The following is a 20,675-nucleotide window of genomic DNA, read 5'->3' as shown; positions in this document are numbered from 1 at the left end:
GATGTATTAGATTTTAGTCCCTAAAATTCATATACCCCCCCCCCTTTTTTAAGTTGTATTTTGTTTTATTACGATACGGGGTGCTCCAAATCCGATATGCCGCCATTGTTATCTCTTAAACGGTAAGAGTTGCGGCTGGGTTATATTAGGAAAAATGTGCCAAATTTAACACTCTTTCAAGACCTGAAAACGATGTTGCCAAACGATTTTTAGTTACCAAGTTGCCATAGAAAAACGAAAATTTGACAAAATGTAATTTTCTAAATAAATAAAAAACTTACAGTTTCTTCAATAAAATATTTGAAGCAAAAATTTTGTAATTTTCTTAAGTCTATAAAATAGTAAATTTACAAATTTTCAAAAAATTGATTAGTTTTTGAGACATTGGCAACAATTTGCCCTTTTTAAATGCGAACCTGTGTATTTTTAGTAGATTTTTAAAAGTCCCGAGTAATCCCTTTACAATAATGATATGATAAAATTATTTTACGTTTTAATTTGAGAAAAGGTATCTTCATTTTTCTCCCAATAAGCTTGCAGCTCTAAATAAAAAATGTAATTATTACGTAGCCCAAAAATGTTATCTTAGCAAATATATTATTCATGAAGCAATGAAGCCATAGGTAATCAATAACAAATTAGTAAAAATAGACTTGTAACCCTTAAGTGCTCACGTAGTAGTACTGAGTGTTTCGTCTTATTGCAAATCACAATTGGTCGTTTCCACGCGCTTCAAATTCACTCCAACCCCACCTAACCTATCAGTGATATATTGTTTAGCAGGGATGTGAGCAGATGTTAGTTTCGGTGAAGGAATTTTTAGATATGAACGTTCCTGTGTCTGAATATTCGAAAAGTGCACAGAGTGCTCCGGCGCGAACACTAATGTGAGTTTTTTCTCCTTTTACATTCTTTGCAATATATATTTTTTAAATTAATAAACGTTAATTATATTTTGATTGACGGTAAAAATATAATTCATTTTCGTAATATTCACAATTTTTAGAACTGCAAAAAGTTGAAAATCGTTAATTGATGAATGATGATATTTGCCTTCAACAAATTGATCATAACAACGAGTCAGGACATACAGTACGAGTCTCTCCCTAGGAGTAAATTCAGTAAATCAAAGACAGTTTTTTTTTCGGAAATATGCTCGAACACATCGATTAGCATTTTAAATCGTGCTCTTTTTGATGTAAGAAATCTTTATATAGCGTGTCCCAAATTTGAGATATCACGTAATCGACTATTTTTCTAAATGGCAATCCTAATTTTTTATGACTATTCTTAGAGTGTATATCAACTTACACATGCGTACAAAATGTCCAATTGTTAATCCTTATCGTTTAAAAGATTTTTAACAAACGTAAACTAATTGGAAAAATCAAGAAATCTAATTCAACTCCATAATCTTTCTTCAGTAAATGCTCAAAATGTTCTCCATTTACTAACTGACAATACTCTAAACGGAACTGTAGCTCGTTTTGAACATTTCTAATTACTTCGGCGGAAATTAACCTCCACTTTTCCCTTATTCATTCTTGCAACTTCTCAATGTTTTCCAGTTTGGTCTTAAAAACTGTGCTTTTCAAGTATACTCATAAGAAATCGTTCATAGGTGTTAAATCCGGATACCTGGGTAGTCATACAAAGAGTCCTCTTCTACCAATCCAGCTGTCTGTAAATACATCATCCAGATGCTCACGGACAAGTCCTACAAAAATAAGGAGGAGCCCCGTCTTATCGAAACCAGATGTTTCTATTCCGGATATCGGCTTCAACCGGATCAGGAAATAGAGTAACCAAATTCGGAACTAGTTCTTCCTGCAAGAACTCTAAATATTCCGCTCCATTGAGATATGCTTGTAAGAAAATTGGTCCTATTACTCGATCATCAACAATCCCTGCTCAAACAATGTTTTTTTTAGACGTTGAGTATGGCCTTCCTTCATCCAGTATGGGTTGTTACCTACCCAATAACGACAATTTTGACGATTTATCTCACCATTTAACATGAACGTCTATTTATAAGAAAACAGGACGTTTTCCATGTTTCGAGCATTTCTGTCTAGTAGATCCATTAATTGTTCGCAAAACTGGAGTCTTGTATCTGGATTATCTTTGGTGAGTCCCTGGAAGATTGCCATTTTATAAAGATGGAATTTTTGGACTTTAAGGATTCTTGCCACCGAAAACTGGCCAATTTCAAGTTCCCTAGGTATTTGCTTAGTGGAGACATGAGGATTTTCTTGAACAGGGAGAAGTACATTGATTTTGACCTCATCATTAAGTGCACTCTGACGAGGATTGTTTGTTTTTCTTAAATGCCCATTTTTCCGAAACTGTTTTTCAACCTTTTTTACGATACTTTGTGATGCGAGTAGCAAATCAGGATATTTCTCTCTCAATAAATGAATAACTTCATTTTGTGTTCTTTTCCTATCTCCGTGTCCAATCATCATTAAAACTTTAATTTTGTTGGTTTCAGTTAAGTACGGAATTTTGGTCGATTTTCCAACAAACGATGTTTCTCACAAAACGATAAACTAATAAATATCCTCACTCAATACAACTGGAGTGTGATGCTGCTTTTCTTACTTGTTCAACATTGTGATAAGACGTCAACCCAGTCTGACAAAAAATAATGAACGAATACCTTTTGGCATGTCATAGAACATTAGAATTTCCATTGAAAAAAAAATCGATGACGTCATATCTCAAATTTGAGACACGCTGTATAAAAAGTTTTTACATCATTTAAAATACTAATCGAGGTGTCCGAGCATATTTTCGAAAAAAAGCTGTCTTTAATTTACTGAATATGTTCCAAGTTCGCGACTCACACTGTATATCCAAAACTATACAGGGTGTTAATTAAGTACATGCAGATATTTCAAGGGACGAATCTCTGACCAATTCCAATACAAAAAGTTCCTATTAACATATGGTCGCAGCGGCTCCATTTAAGAGATACAGAGTGTTTAAATTTAAATTTGGTTTCCTGTGAATATTTGTGGACACAGATGAGTCAATTGGATTAAATTTAATATTCGCGGGTTTTTTATGATGCAAAACTCAAATGTTATCTTAGTTTTTTTTATTACCGGTAGAGGGCGCCACGTACAGGGTTTCGTCACGTTTAAATTGTCCCTAACTTTTTTGCCCCACACTGTAGGTCACTTTTGTATTAACAGCATTATTGTACATGTAGTTTTATTCAAAAAAGTACTCTTGGGGAATATCTATTAAATTCCATCCGATTGACTCATCTGTATCCAAAAATGTTCACAGGACACCAAATTAAAATTCAAATTTAAACACTCTGTATCTCTTAAACGGAGCCGTTGCGACCATATGTTAATGGTAACTTTTTGTATTGGAATCGGTCAGAGATTCGTCCCTTGCAATATCTGCATGTACTTAATTAACACCCTGTATACTTGCAAAACATCGTAGAGAACGCGATGCCTAGATAGCTTCGAGAACTAAAGTGATGGCTTTCTTAGGAGTGCTCCTCCTAGCTGGTGTGAAAAAAAGCCAAATACCCTAATTTTCTTGTACTTTGGATTGATGATGATGATGATGATGATACTAGAATTGAAGTATTTAGAGGTTGTTGTCTCTGCTAGGACGTATTCATTTCGTTAACAAAGAGTCACGTGGAGAAAGGATGAAAGTTGAAAAATCAGCTGCAGTCCGTACAATATTGGATAGCTTTTTGACAAACTCCAAAGCCAGTTGCAATGTAGTTCAATTTGATACTATTGACGGAAAGCTAGAATCTCTTAGAGAGCACTGTAGTTTGATGCAATACATACCGAATAAGCGACCCGAGTATGGAATTAAAATGTTTGCGACATTTTACTCAAAAACCTCATACATCATTAACTTAGAAGTATATTGCGGGAATCGACCTAGACAGGAAATGTTCAGTAAAAAATACTCTAACAGATATCGTAAATAGGTTAGCACCAGACATTAAGGATACAAATCGTAGTTTAACATGTGACAACTGGTACACTAGTGTCCCGCTAGCCAAATCCCTCCTAAAAGATAAAATTACGTTTGTAGGAACGTTGAAAAAGAACAAACATGAGATACCGCCTGACTTATTACTTAATAAAAACACAGTAATCAAAAGTTCACACTTTGGTTTTTCAAAGGATATTGGTCTAGTGTCGTTTGTGCCAGGAAAAATATCATTTTGATTCTACTATGCACTCGGACGATTCAATAAATAACGAAACCGACAAGCCCAATATTATGTTTTATAATTCAACTAAGGGTGGTATTAACACTGTCGTCCAGTTCCACAATTGATATTTCGTGTCCAGAGGAAAAAAAAGGGAATCTCTTTGGCATATTTTCTGCATTATTGAATATAGGGCGCATCAATTCTCAAATACTAAATAAGGGCATAAACATCGAGACGCCTTTAAAAAGGCGAGTTTTATTAAAAAAAAAAAAAAAAAGAAAAAACATGGCGTTTGGTCTAATGAGACCTCGTCGGATTGAACGAGTCGTTATTCCTACACTTCCAATCAACATAAACTCTGTTTTGTCAAAAATACGTTATCCAAAAAGACTCTGAGGAACGGCTAGTGGGACAACAATCCAAAGATCGATGCAATACCTGTTCATAAGCGAAACGGATCAACACAACTACTTTGTATACCACATGGAACAAATTCGCTTGCAAACAATATAATTTATATATAATTACAATATTAAAATAATTTTTTTATTAATTAAAAGGTAATTAGTTTTCTTTACATAAATAAATCTCAATTCCTACGTCTAAGGAATGAAATGACGTTAAAAACCAAAATATATATTATGTGCACGCAGTGCCCTATGCGAGTACTTACGCATGCAATCTGGACGCGCCCGCTTAAGGGTTAATTCCGAACATTTCCAAAATTTAAAGGATTATGAAAGTAAACCATCTTGTCGTTCACTAACCTATCATATGTTGTGAGGTGTCCCGTTATGAGTCTCATCATGAAAATTGGCGCATTCCCTCGCTCAGAAATGCTTCTCCTGCTCGATCTGATCTGGATGCTCTACTTTTCCAAATTTTTCGGGAACGTAGGATCTATCATTTCCAGGTGCACTTCTGTAGCCACTATTGAGCAGGAAGGAGTTATCTCGCAGTGTGTTTTGCTTTGTGTTGTGGTTTTAATATTAAGGATTCGTTTGAAAGGTTTTACCACTTTTTGGTAAATCAGTAATTGGAGGGTTTCCATGGTTACAGCTTCGCCGTTTGCTTTGAGAAGAACATTGTTCTATTGCGTAATAATGATATCCCGGTTTGAGTTGAGTTCTTTCCTTCTCTCCACTCCTCTCACCTCACGGACTCCACTCTAGAGATCGTAATGCTTGTTAAGACGACGATTATGCATAAAAATGTTGGACCCTGTAGCATTGTTGTTCCTGTAGTTTCTGTGTTGAAAGTAATTGTTTTACATATGGTCGATCGATCTAATACTGGTCTCTTTGATTCTAGGTTTGATGTTATTGGGGTAGTAGGGACCGACCTGAATTTCCTGTCCCTTTTCTTTATTTAAGCTGAAGGAAGCCATTCTGGACACCTCGGTCTGATTCAGACTCTCCCGAATTCCAAGGATAGATTTCGCCTTTGAACTCCCCTGATAGTGCTACGGTCACGTTTGTAAATTGTTCAGATTTTTTTATTTCTTTTGTAGTTTAGGAATCAAGAAGCAAAAGAAAAATTTGAAACTTGAGTATGTTCGCTTTACTGATGTCTTATCTGATCCGAGATCGCAAAACCGATGACAAAATAATGTTTCAATAGTTTTTTCAATTCCATTGGCGTAATAATTTTAATATTAATTGTATTTTTCAAGCGAGAAAAGAAACGGATTCGCTGTTCGTTTGCATTAGAGAATTTTTAAATGTTAAAAATACTTCACAAGTTTATCCAAATTTATGTTCGGACAGAAGAGAACCTCATCCTAAAACTTTATTTTTCATTTCAGGATGTTCAGTTTCATTTAAAATTAAGGGACGAATTATTACTTTTGTTATCGTTGCACAATTTACGAACCTATGGCCTTATTGAACATTTACTTGTCTGCACAACATTTTTGAGCGACATAATAATTGCATTTTTCATTTAAAGCTCCAGGATTATCCTAGCTCATTTGGGAAAAAAATAAAAATACGTTTTTTTAAATTAAAACGTCAAAAAATTCTATCACATCATTATTGTAACGAGGTCATCAGGACTTTTAAAAATCTACCAAAATTACGCAGGTCCGTATTTAAAAAATTCAAATTATTATTACCTTAAAAACTAAGCAATATTTAACATTTAGAAATATACTGGTTTATAAACGTAAGCTATAAAAAATTTTGTATCAAATATTTTACCGAAAAGCTTTTAATTTTGGATTTGTTTAGAAAATCTTAGTTTTTAAATGATAACTTGGAAGCTAAAAATCATCAGGTAAGATTGTTTTCAATTCTTCAAAGAGTATTAAATTTGGCACATTTTTTCTAATTTAACCGATTTTTTAATCTTACCGTTTCACAGATAACAACGATAGCACATCGGACTCGAAAGGCCATATATATATATTCTCTTTTCCTATCGTATTATCCATAGTATTCCTCTAAGCAGTACGTACGAGAAAAGGTTGATTTGAAATTCCAAAATACTTAAAAACCACATACAGCCACAGAGTAGCCACTAAACTCGTACACATCCTCGTACCATCTTAAAGGTTATATGAGTGTGTTAAGTGTCAGATTTATAACGGTAATGACGTCCTGACAACTAGCTCCTAGAGTGGAACATGAGAAATCGGAAGGTAAAGTGGCCTCATGAAAGCTATTTATTAGGTTTTCTCGCTCTGTTCCATATGAGGGCTTAAGAAAGTCGAATAGTCGGATATAAAAAGTCACAAGCAATGTATTTAAAAATTATTCAGAGTAAATGGAAAAAATTAATGATCCTGAAGGGCACTCAAATCGATACGTTCATGTTCGTGACCTAATTTAATAATATTCTAATTGGAATGAGACTGGAAAAGTTAGCCTAAGCTTGTTACGTATTAAAGGTTTCTATGCAAAATCATGCAAGTAACTGGAAATAATTCAAGAATTAGATCTATTTTAGGGTTTGCGGCCCATTTCTCGATTTGGAACCTTCCACGCAATCCTTTTCTAGATGTCTTTTTCTACGTCGGAATAGTCGTCAATTCGGGTATTGGATCTTATACAGGGTGTCCCAGGGAAAAGTATCCACCTTCAATATCTTTTCTTTGTATAGTTAAAAAAAAAGGATAAAACAAAATCAACTTTGATAGAAAGGGGACATCATTTGAGGAAAAAAATTTTTTCGAAATGTCATCCCTCTATCCCTGAGAACTGCCCATTTGAAATTTTAAAATGGGAAAAAGGATTGTGTTGTACCTCGGTGGAAAGATAATTTCATTTTCCACATAGTCAGGCTTTTATTTTTTTATTTTTGTACGTCGGTGTTGTAAATATGAAACAAAAACCAAAGAACTTGGTTCTAACCATTAATGTTATTGTAATGAATGCTTATCTGTCTCGAGGTCCCACATCTATTAATAACAATGACAACCTTGATATTCCATTTAAAATTGATAAACCCTAATTTTTTTGGAAAAATAATTTATTAATATTTTCGTGTGTACTTAATGGTTTTAGTATTTCGTGCCAAGACATCACTTTGCAGTTCGTTCAATTTTTAATTCGATTAAAATGGTCTACACGTTACGAGGGAGAATCGAAATTGTGAGTCTGTATTACAGAAACAATAATTCTGCAAGAACAGCAGTACGTGCCTTGAATTTAAATCAGAAATCCTGATGAAATGGTATGTCGCCCTTATGTATCCGAGTCGCTTATAAAATTGAACGAGACTAGTTTCGTCCAAAATAAAAACACAAAATTAACCGTCCAATGAGATATGATGAAGTTCAAATTATTGTTCTGGGACATGTTCAAATGAACGACAGAACGTTTGCACGAAATGTATTGTTAAGGAATTCGGCGTTCCAACAGGTACTGTTCACAGAATTTCAAAAGAAGCAACATTCCACCTGTATATCATAAAACTAGCACAAGAAATAAATGAGAATGATTTCGACCGTCGATTAGAATTCTGTGAGTCCTTTAGTTCTATGTTACAATTAAACTGACATTTGTTGTATAATACAACATTCTCTGATGGATGTTCGTTCTATTTAAATGATGAAGGTAACCGATATAACTGTCGTTATTGGAGTTACTTCAATTCTCTTTTGTTCTGAGAGAGCTACATTCAACAACCTTACGTTTAGCAAGAGTTTTGGGTGATCACATTGTTGGACCAGTTTTCATTGCAGGAAACTTAAACGAAGAATATTATCTAGAACTCCCACGAGACGCCTTATCTCCCACTACAACTGAAATACTTGTACAAGGTCCCCTGATGATGTCCTGGAACATGGATTGGCAGAAGAGGTCCAGTGGAGTGGCCAGCGAGATCTCCCAACTTTAGTCCCCTAGATTTTTTCTTATGGGGACATTTGAAGATCAAAATCAAAGACATGCAATTTGATTCCCTTTAGAAGGTACGAGCCCGAATCTTCGCAGAGTAGAAGTGAATGACGTCACAAATGTTACATCATGCGCGACGACATTTTGCAAATCAGCTGCACTTGCGCATGAAAGTCACTGAAGGTCATTTTCTAAGTTTCTTTCAAATAAAATACATAAAATATCGGTAAAAATGGTTAAAATCAAGTTATTTAGTTCTTGTTCAATTGGTGCGAGACTGATGTACAAAAAAAAACATAAAAGCTTGGTCATGTCGCGAATAAAATTACCTTTCAAACGAGGTATAACACGACACCTTTTCCAATTTGAAAATTTCAATGGGGTGGTTAGCAGGGAAAAAGAGATGACGTGTCCAAAACAACTTTTCCACAAAATAATGCCCCCTCCCTATCGAAGTTGATGTGTTTCCCGGTTTTGTCTAGTAAACGACAGAAGGGATATTCTCGGTGGATAGTTTTCCCTAGGACACCCTGTATGGATGAGTTGCTTGTGTTACGTGGACTTGGCAATTTGCGCAAATTAGAAATGAAAGTTCTCTCGTTTGTCGGTTAGGCGATATGAAAAACTGATTGTAAAGCTCACCTTAGCTGTCACGTCAAACTTTCATCATACGGCTATAAATTATTGAAATATGCCTGAATCGTGTAAATTGTCAGCAGTCAATAATCAACATCCTAATGCAACAAACTGAATAAAAATAATGAAGCGAATAAATTAGACGCAACCCAAAACCGGCGACTGGCAAACTAATAACTGTCGTTCTAAGCGTTATTTTCTCGAATCTACTAGGACATTTATCATTTAAACGGATGACTAAAATGCATTTTTCAAGCCATATATACGGTCCCGTTGCGATTTATTAGGAGTTCTCTCTTATTCGATAGAGCAGCCTCAAATTCCCATATTCGCCAAAGTGCTGCCCTGAAATTGCAATTTACTATCTCCAACCGACATTTATTAAATCAATTGATTGCTTGTAATTTTTCAGTTAACATCCAATTTTTCCATATAAAAAGGTCCCTTTGCCAATCTCTAATAAAATGTGGGTCATACATTAAAGAGTTCTGCGAGTACCTGAAAGAGTTGCAAATGTGGAGATTTCGAAAGCGAATTTGAGCTACATAACTCAGAAATTTTGCAAGCATTGAAACGAATGCTAACTCGAACGAACGCACAAAATGCGTGGTCCAGAAACCAAAATTTATGGCCGGAATGTCATGTTTTAACTGTTTCCGTAATAGAGCTGGAATTTAGTAGCCGACATAAATTACCTTACAGTATAATAATATATTCCGAACAAGGGATCTAAATAGTTTAATTATGGTTTATTTAACTTTTACAGGACAATTTTTTCGAAAACAATTTATCAGGGCTTAACGAGGCTATTATACGGTTTTATCGTTGATAGATAATATTATCAGCGCCATCAACACGCAAAGCTTTGTTTTAATAAAAAAAATTAACTTGCTGCCGGCAGAATGTCGAATTTACTTTGAACTTTAAAAACCAATTTCAATAAAGCCCGGCTATTCTATACATCACCAAATAATGTTCGAACCACTTGACGTACAATACAGTTCTATTTCCGTCTAGAAAGTGCATTATTTATCCATTTACCTCATACGCCAGTGCCTTTTGGCACGAAAATCGAAAAATTCATCGGGACGTCAAGCTGTGCCGTAAAAAGAACACCTCACGCCCGCCATTATCTTTGAAAAATAATATTTTTCGAAGCCCGTTTCCGACAAGTTGAAGGCATTCCATACTGCGAACTAAAAATCATAAATAAACTCAGAGAATAAGCCTTTTGTGATCGTATTAAAATTGAAATGTCGACATGTCATTTACAATGCATGAGGTTTGCACTTGAATCATGATGTAATATTCATTAAATTTCCATGAGGACTTCATGATCTGCAATTATTATTGTTTGGAAAAAACATGTTACTTACCAGTCCCGCTATCCTCGAGGTACGTGTTTTTAGACGTGTGAGTCTTGCTTTGGAATAATCCCTAGTTTCAACGAGATGATGCCGCGCCACATAACGCTAAGAGAATCGCTGAATATTTATTTTAAATTTTTGCAGATGGGATCATATCAAACAACGGAGATACAAAAGTGGCCGGCACGTTCACCAGATCTTTCCTCATTGGATTATTAATTAGAAGGAAAATGAAAGACCTCATTTATAAATCTGTACCCACCGATATTAATGAGCCGTGAAAGAAGATCATCCCAACTTTAAGGACCAAAATGAAAAGAGGGGGCGTTTCAAGCTTAAAGCAGAATTTAAGAAGACACAGGCAGCTATGCCTTGAATGCAGAAGGTGAACCCTTCGAACACCTCTAATAATTTTTTTGCTCGTTTCCTATTTTGTTGTTATTTTTAAAACAGTATTTGGAAAAACAAAATTTTTGATATTTCTACCAAATTGCAAGAATGAACCTCACCATATGACGCATCAGCATAATCAAAAAACAAACAAAATTCAAAAATGTAAAAAATGATAGCGTTTCTAAAATAAAATCATGTCGATGGTGGTTACCGAAAATCGATGGCTGCCCCAATTTAACCGACTTCATATGAATAATGGTTAAAAATTCGCAATGATAAAACGTCCGTCATTTTGAATTGTCTCGCCAGATCGGCTGAGAAGAAAGTAAAAACCTTTTTTCCAAAATTATAGTTTTTCCGAATACGTCCGAAAGTCATCGGAACTTTTCAAATTAGCGTAAAACGGCATACTCTAGAATTTTTTGGGCTTTATTTATTACTTTTGGGCTTTGTTGAGGATGTTCCTTCGATAAATGAAACACGGCAAAGACACTTTGTTTTATGTAAAAATGGACTGTATTAGCTTTGCACTTATCTCAAAAGAATGTAAGAATCTTGGTCTAAGTAAAGAAGAGGGAGAATGCTCATTGGGCGGGTTACACGATATGATTCGGATCACATCCCGACACCGACGCAGCTTTCACCCGACAAGACAACAGGAAGAGCGGAAAAGAGAGCGAAAATTACTCCGATTATCCCTTAAGTACTAACCCCGAAGAATTCCAACCAGGGGCGCACCACCACCAAGAACCATTATAAGCTATGGCTACACCGAATCCCATAACTCGCGGCCATCTGGGGAATATCTATACTAGTCGCTTTTCTGGGAATATCGCGGGTCCAACAAATTGACCATCAAATCAATAATCCCTATAGAGAAAGCTTCTTTTGACTAGTAGCACATTCCCCAACCAAAGCGTACCCTTAGCTTTGGCCTGATGGGCCATGTGGTCTGGCACCCAGACGGTATTCTCCGAATAAGTATCGCAGTGCGTAGGCGTAACTTAAGGGAATAAATGCCAATACACAATAAACCTAACATTAACAACAATAAAAATAAATAGAAACAAAAACCAATAACTTAGAGTCCCTAACAGGCTTTAAGGCTCCAAAAAAAAATTAAAAATGTCGCATCTTTGAAGATCATCGAGACTTCCACGTTTGAGCTTCAGACATCGTTGAGCTCCTGTAGAGTCAAAAGTTAGGGTTTCGTTTAACAGAAAACAAAAATTCAATTGCTCCATTATTGACTGCCATACGAGGTCTTTATGGACGTAAAAGCCGAAATAAAAATTCCCAATCAGTTTCTGAGTCAAACACGTGAGTCAATTTTTCACAGTCTATACCTTTCTGACCCGAAGGAAATCATCGTTTCCTTGGCAAATTTCGTTTATTAAAAGCGAGTTAGGTTTAAAAAGAGCAATTTAGATTCTAAAAGCGTTTTTCTTGTGTTTTCCTCCGATTTATGGTGCTTTCCCCGGAATATAAAACTGCTCCGTTACTAGGAACTGGGATAAGGCAAGAAGTCGAGATTCGACACGTTTTTACATTATTCATGTTATTTGTTTTTGTATATTTTTCGACGATAAGGTGGAACGAAGGAACCTGTCCCGACATTCTCATTTTAAGGCCCGTTACGGGAGAGACTGTTACACCACTAAATCCCTGAAAGTTCGTTATTGAATTAAGTGTTAGTCTACCAAACCCAAAAACAAATTTCACTAAAACTCATCTGTATAGTACACGTCCCTGGCGGCACACTAAAAGACTAACTTCATTTTAAACCACTCGCAACGTTCCAATTAAAGTCAAATTCTAAAATGGCTTATTATTACCATGTTAAACAGCATTAAAAGTTCTTAGTCTTGAAGGTAAACTCGGATAGTGACTGAGAATTGATTAACTTTTAAGGTTTGTATTACACAACAAAAAGCTCCTTTTAAAGGTGTAATAGATCTGGATAGCTAATTGTTGAGAGTTCGAACAAAAAAATAACAGGAGCGATATACCGCATTTGGTAATTTGGAAGGAGAGATGATTTTCTGTGTTAACAAATATTCTATAAATCTTGAACCCAACACATATTTTATGACAGGGACACTCGCACACAGTGATATTGGATTATCTCCAAACAAGTAAACAAAAATTGTAATATGTTTGCAACAAATATTTGTCTTCGTCCTAAAATCGTCGCAATAGAGTTTCAGGATATTGTAAACAGTACAGTATTGGACATGATGGTAAACAAAATATTACATTTGACTTACTTGCTTGTTAATATAACAGCCATGGACATGAATTCGTGTTGGATGCGATTTAATAAAAAGGTTCAAAAAAAATTGTTACCTTATCAATATTCTAGAATCCAGAGTTGGAGGATTAGAGCTCCATCAGAACGTCTCCATTGCTTCCCATCTGTAAAAGTAAACGTCACGTTTAGTTCGATGACACCAACTCGACAATGGCAATGGCAACAATAAACTACTTTAAACACATGTACTGTTGCCGCAATGTCACGAAAGTCCTAGTGTCAGGTAAGTATTTTCCTAAATCCAGAGAAAAGTTGCACAACGTGGCAACCGCCCCGGAGGGTGTCGAAAACTCACTCCTGTAATGGAAGCACCAATCCTCTAGGTTTTCAAAGAACAGAGATACCCATATAGCTCCGTGCATTTTATATGTTGTATACGATCAAAATATGCAACTATATATTTGTGTAGACGCCCCGATACAAGCTTATGAGAATATTCCTGGAAACTCATGGATGACTGACGTATTTCAAACAATTCGACATCGTTCTGGAAGTTTTGTGTATTATCACAGTCCTAGTCGACGGATGTACAGAATGTGATATTGTAAGAAGGAGATTACTGGATACTTTAGGAGAGGATTAAACCGTGGGACTTTAAATTGGACCTTCCCTCCGTTAACTTCTTAACGCAACAATTTTTGTTTAATTCAAAAGCAGCATCACGTTGGACAAAAACACTAACCTTCGACGTTTTTTTATTTTTTTAAATGTTGCTTGAGTCACAGATAGCGCAAAATGACCGGTTTTTTCAAATCGAAACATAGGCCGAGTGACGCCACAAATTAAAGATTTTTCAAAATAGCATTCAACGGTCTATTGCAATTTAAAATGCATCAATTAGTTTTCCGGAAAAACGATTACAAATTTGGTAAAAATGCAACATAAACGCAGTTAAATAGTAGGTAAGCAGTGAAAAAACTTGTTTGACAATAAAATATTGATTTATTTTCGATTTTGTGCTGACAGTCTCTGGTTAAAAAATAAATAAATAGACAAAAATAATCAAAGACTGTTTGTGAGTATAAAATCGAAAACAAACAAGTTTTTTCATTGTTTATATACTATTTAACCAATTTTTTATTGCACTTTTTACCATAATTATAGCTGTTTTTTCTCAAAAACTAATCAACAAATTTCGATTCGCAATACACCATTGAATGTATAGCTTGAAGTTTGAATTTATGTGAATGAATTGAATTAGGTAGCACGTACGTGTCTAGGGCAAGTGTAGGAAACGTAATATATATATAATATTAAAAAATATAATATTCAAGTAACAAAGACAGAGCTATAATATCCACGTTTCATACAGACAAGACTAACGGGCCAAATTTGACAATGACGGTGTATATAAGTTGAATAAAGATGATGAAATAAACGTATGACTTTTAGTTGGTGATTTGATACAATTCTAGCATGGTAAGGGGGGTGAAATTATACAGGGTGTTTCCTAGGGACGGTACATAACTTCGGGAGCGTGTTCTACAGCTAAAATAAAGGTAATTTTGTTAAATAAACTATATCCCAAAAATGCTTCGTTGCGGAAATACTGGGTGTGAAAATTTCTTAAAAAAATTACAATTTTTTAATTATTTCCGAAACTACTTGAGACATTTTAATGAAATTTCGCAGGGTTTGAGAGTTCGCAACGGTGCGTGCTTTACGCTAAAAACAGTGGCTGTTGCGTAACCAGTAGCGTGCGGGCACGATAATTGCTGGATATTTTAAAGGGAAAATGAGGTACGCCACTGTTCTTTTCCAATATTTTGTTCCTTTTGCAATTATGTGTGCAATTTGGAAGAAAAAAGGTCTCTTGACATTTTTTCGTAGGACGCATCGTGTTCGAGTAAATAAATAAAAAACATCGTAGCTAATTTTTTAAATTATTTTTAAGAGAAGAAATACTTGTACGAATATATGAATTTTTTTTGTTATGTACTTACCTGTTTGGTAGCGAAATTGTCGACATTTTACTAGTCACCAACACCGTTTATTTACCTGTGCGTAAGACATTAAATTTCAGATAATAAAATTTTCACACCCTGTATTTCCGCAACGAAGCACTTTTGGGATATAGTTTATATAACAAAATTGCCCGTATTTTAGCTGTAGAATGCGCTCCCGAAGTTATGTACAGCACTTAGGAAACGCCCCGTATATTAACAATTTCACTATGTTCCGTGCAACTATAAATAGTTTTCCTGATTTCGATTTTAATTTTCTCGTGTTTAGTTCATTAATTAAAGTTTCTTCACCTCCTTATTCTTTAGCAGCCTTTGTTATACCTGTTTTTTTAACGTCAATCCAAAAACGTAAACTTTAGAGAGACCTTTAATTTCAGGTATCACTCGGCCCATGTTGCGACTTTTGAAAATCGGGCATTTTGTGCTATCAGTGACATAATCAATATAAAAAAAAACAAACCTCAGAAGATAGCATTTTTTGTCCTAATTAATGATGTTTTAGAATTAAAAAATATGTGTTTAAAAATTAGGGGTGGAGGGAAAAGGAAGGTGGGTTCGATTTAGAGCCGCACGGTGTTGCTCACGCTCATCGACAAAACTCATATAAATAAAGATCTGATTTTCACTGGATTAAGAAGTATTCAGGTTTTGTATTTGTCTTAACCAATCCCATATAGTAAAATTTTAGATATATTAAGTGAAATAATATAAAATTTGCCGTAACATAATACATAAGTGGTGCGTTGATGTTGCCGAGAAACTAAATTAAAAGTATCGATCATTTCGAGTAAAAATCTAAATTGTATATTGTACTGAATTGTATTTCAATGAAGGTTAATACATAGCGTTCTTTGAAAAAAGTGTTTAACCATGTTTACCAACAAAGAATATATTGATACGGACTGTATTTATGGCTCGGCTAACGGCAATACATTTGAAGCTGTTAGAGGATATAACCATCGTTTCCCAAGACAACACATTCCTAACAACACAATATTTGTCAGAGTTTTCCGCTCCGAGGAGTTAGTGTTCGAGATCTTATTAAGAATGAAACTTTCAAGGAAAACTATCAGATTTTTTCATGAAGATTCTACAAATATCGCAAGTAGGGTCGTAAGGAGACTTGGCATTCCGCATACCGTGATACGGTACGTATAACACTCTAGTGAGATAGTTAAAATCTTTTCCATAAACTTAAAGGTTCAACCAGAACCCATTTACCACTCGCTGTGACAATTAGCTCCATAAGTTCTAGATCAATATTTGGTTAGGATTAATAGGATATTATTTATTTGATAAAATACATTGAAGAGAGATAGTTTTCTAAATTTATCAGGATTGGAGCTTAACCTTCGGTTGAAAAGTGTTGCCTCATCAGTACGACAGCGAGCTGGAAGATGAATTGGACACTACCATAAGGTGACCTTCCCGCAAACCAAGCTCCAACAGGGGAATGCCGATCGGAACATGGCTGCCGGGATACGGTCGGATCTTCACGGACAGGGTCTCCAGGCCGGATCTTGGGTTGCTTGGTAGTCACCTTATGAAACCATGGTGTTAAATTCGTCTTTTCTGATTATTTGCATTCAGTTATGTAGGCACCTGTTTATCACTATGAACTAACTTAACTCGCTACGTTACTAATAAAAGAACATTTTCCAGCTGAGGATTTAGCTGTAATCACATATTACTAACGCATGCGTATCCAAAACAACTAAAAGCAACGAGCTATAAGAAAAAGCCTTTGTTTGCACCTGGTAACTTTTCACATGGTCCATCTAAATTTTCGCTACCTAAAATTAGGAAGTTCAGCCCATTTGAGAAAGCATGTAAGAATAGCCTTAAAAATGAATAAAGAAATAAAAACTAAATATTTCTTAAACCGTTAAAAATCTGACCTTCACCCATGTGACTTTTTTGTTAGAAAAGACTTGCATTTATCAACTACAAATTTTTTTATTCTGGTCGTCGAACATGCTGTATAAAAAACAATACACAAGCAGTTTGTGCAGTATTAGAAGCTGTCGTAAAAAGATTAATATTAATTGTTATGTTTGTATTTAGATAAAGTTTGTTGAAGTTCGCAGAGTTGGAGGAGTAGTTTCACTTATCGCCAAACCGATAAGAAATGTAACAATAACAAAACCAATTGATTAAGCGAAATCAATAATATAAATAAGCCTTTGTGCTTGGTTTGGCGGAAAGAAATTAATTAGGGGATTCAAAAACGCTTCCTTAACTTCGTATTTCTGTTCTGGAGTTTTCCAGATCAACAGACCGAAATTTCCTTTAAGTTTTCTTCCAGTTTTTCCAGTTCGTCATTATTATTTACCCAGTTTCTGTCTTTTCCAGCCATTCGGAGCTTTTTTACGATTGCTCGTCATTCCAATGTAATTCCATTAGTGTGCCGGATTGAAAGTATTTTTTATACTCGAAAGGTCCCTAGAATCGAGATTAATCGAGAGTCTTATTTAGTTTTAAAGTTGAAAGTTTTGAAAATCACGTAATAGTAAATGTTTATACAGGGTTTCCCATGTTAAACTGTGTTCTTCAAAAGGCAAATAAAACTTTCCAAAAAAAAAAAAAACTGATGAACTAATGTATAGGTAATCCTATGGGATTTATTATTAATTGGCAGATAGCTATTTAATTTTTTTCAATTATGTTTTTTAAATCTCCTTCATCAACTTGAATGCAATTTTGAATTCAAAGTTCAAAATTTTGCACTTGCCCAGCGTACCAAATTTCCATCATGACCTTGATCCACGAAAGAAAAATTCAGGAATTTTGTTAAGATTTAAATTAATTATCAATACGAATAGTTACATAACAATTTTTTTTTTAATATTTATCCCTGCTTGTTGCCAATTAGCGTGAAAAATTGCACAAACTGTTTACTAAAAAATTCCGTAGTCTCAAAAGTGGTTGTTTAGTGTAGTGTAGCAACAATTCTGGAGCTAAGAAACGGGTTTAAAATGAAACTGCGCGGATAAATTGAAATTTACTTCACTGGGTGATACGTTCTGATCTTAAAATTCAAATCAAAGAAAATTGAATTGAAATTGATGGAAGGCATTTAGAAAACATGATTTTTTAAAATCGTCTAAATTAATAACAAATCGCATAGAATTAGCTATATATGAGTCTAATACAAAACTGTTTTACTATGATTAGGAGGTTTTTATTTAAATTTTAAAGTGCATAGTCTGACGTGGGAAACCTAGTATTTCACAATTGAATAATTTTAAATATTAGCATGGTTCACCGTTTTTGATGCTTATTTAAATATTTCTTATGAATGTAAACGAAAATAATTCGCTATTTATATTTTTTGTTACTATAAATATGTCTGTTATTAGTCATTTAAATTCCTAACTATTTTAAAAGGGGTAAATTCCTCGTACCTGCAATAGATCAATTTTTGCCCTTGCATTGTTTGAAACAGAACATGCTTAATAATATGTACATATATTAAATATGTGCATTAGTAAAAGTATTAAATGTTAATAGTATATTATACATCCAGATGATTAAACGGCCGCAACGTCAAATTCGATCAAAACATGAAAATTGTTCGTTTAACGATGTATATATGATTTTTTCAACTACGAGATTAATTAGATTTTATAAAATTAAAACAAGCTTACCTAAATTAGGCATAAATTTAATTCGATACGTTAAAAACAACACGTCTCGAATTACAAGACAAAAGGGCACATTTCATTTCGCATTCATTTCCGTGGTAACCACAAATAAAACTGCAAGCGCGTGATGAAGAGATTTTAGCCGATTATATCACTAAGTAAACACTGGGTCATATACGGGTCATTATTAAACTGTTATTTAACTTTTGCTACAAAAAACGATTTAAAAAAAACACTTTGCAGTCATTCAACAAGATCAATAGCGGTGCTTTTAAAGCTAATAGTTGATTTTCTTTAATGATAACGCGTACGTTTTGAAGTTTATCAATTCTCTTTGAATTAGTATTCGAACCGTATTCATCGACAGGAAATGAAATTGCTGTCCAAAAACCAATTTTTACTAAAGTTGCTTTTCAAATCCGTTTCAATTATACATGTACATATTTCAGTTTTAATTTGCATAATTTTGCTGAGCTCTAGAAAATCCCCATATATGATGAATTTGTAACAAAACGTTGTTTTTTGTAAAGAACATTTGTGCAAAGATAAAGTGTGTCACAATTTCAGATTTTTTCAGGGTGGGTATAGTTACGAGTTTTGCTTCGAACTTGTGGGATACCAATCATAATTGGATTCGCGCCAATTGCTGTACATACATTATATACAGGGTGTCCCAAATAAAGTGAGTTCCATGGGGATTATGGAAGCGGTAAGAGATACAAGGTGACTCAAATTGGAAAAAAGAAGCGCATTTTTGTGCCCATTCAGAAAATGTTCCAAATTTAAAAATATGCACAGGGGCTGTCAAAATGTGAGCAAAAAACTGAAAACTGCGATTTTCGAAAATCATAAATTATGAGTACACTGTTTGAGTAAATTGTACCAAATTTGGCAGTTCTTCATTATCGACAACTGCCAAATGAATGGCGTTTTCAGAATTTTTCCAGGAGTTCTAGATTTCGAAAAATTAAATTCAACTTTGTTATTTCTCATGGCCGCCATATTGGATTTTGGTGCCATCGAATAGACGATAAAAAAAATTTGTTGAACCATGTATCAGTAAGGTGCCCTTGGAGCTACCAAAGTAAGAAAAATAAATAAAAACATTTTTCACCTTAGTAGACTTAGAAACAAGTCATTTAGTGTTGCTAATCAAAGAGCAGTAATGTACGACGTATTCTGTTTAATGGGACAATAAAAACTTAATACGTTTTTTTTGTATTAACGCAATTGCAATTCCATAGGTTTTATCAAAAATAACAAAAAAACACAGCGAAGGAATTGGTACCTTTACTCAGTATGAGTAGGAATTACTAATCCTAATAAAAAAATCCTAATCCCTATAAAAACTGTTCAAATATTTCTCCACTATGATTAACATAAACTCTACAGCGCTTAACAACGGACATACAAGCACGTTTTACCATATCTGGAGGTATTTCTTGAATAGTTCGCACAACTGCAGCCTCTCCAACTCTGCTACTGTATCGTAGGATCTGCAGTAAACCTTATTTTTTACATATCCCCAAACAAAAAAATCGAGAGGTGTTAAGTCTGGGGAGCGTGCTGGCCAATTGATAGGGCCTTGATTTCCAACCCAATTATTTCTACACGTATCATTTAGATATTGCCTAACACTAAAGTACTTGTTCCTAAGCCTACTAAGGTGAAAAATGTTTTTATTTATTTCTCTTACTTTGGCAGGTTCAAGGGCACCTTTGTGATACACGGTTAAAAAACTTTTTTTATTGTCTATTCCATGGCACCAAAATCCATTATGGCGCCATAAGAAATAACAAAGTTGAATTTAATTTCTCGAAATCTA

At 34.5% G+C, this 20,675-nt stretch overlaps 1 protein-coding gene across 1 annotated transcript in view; it reads right to left on the bottom strand.

Annotated features, from left to right (window-relative positions):
- Nucleotides 1–20,675, bottom strand: part of Csgalnact (Chondroitin sulfate N-acetylgalactosaminyltransferase) — a 199,016-nt gene that overhangs the window by 136,474 nt on the left and 41,867 nt on the right. The window contains exon 2 of the mRNA XM_066297031.1: nucleotides 13,278–13,346. The gene's annotated coding sequence lies outside the window, so the exon portion shown is untranslated. The remainder of the gene's footprint in view (nucleotides 1–13,277; nucleotides 13,347–20,675) is intronic.

The sequence above is a fragment of the Euwallacea fornicatus genome, chromosome 27 (assembly GCF_040115645.1).
Source record: "Euwallacea fornicatus isolate EFF26 chromosome 27, ASM4011564v1, whole genome shotgun sequence".
NCBI lineage: Eukaryota > Metazoa > Arthropoda > Insecta > Coleoptera > Curculionidae > Euwallacea > Euwallacea fornicatus.
Note: the sequence above shows the minus strand (reverse complement) of the source record. Positions and strands in the feature narration are given on the sequence as shown.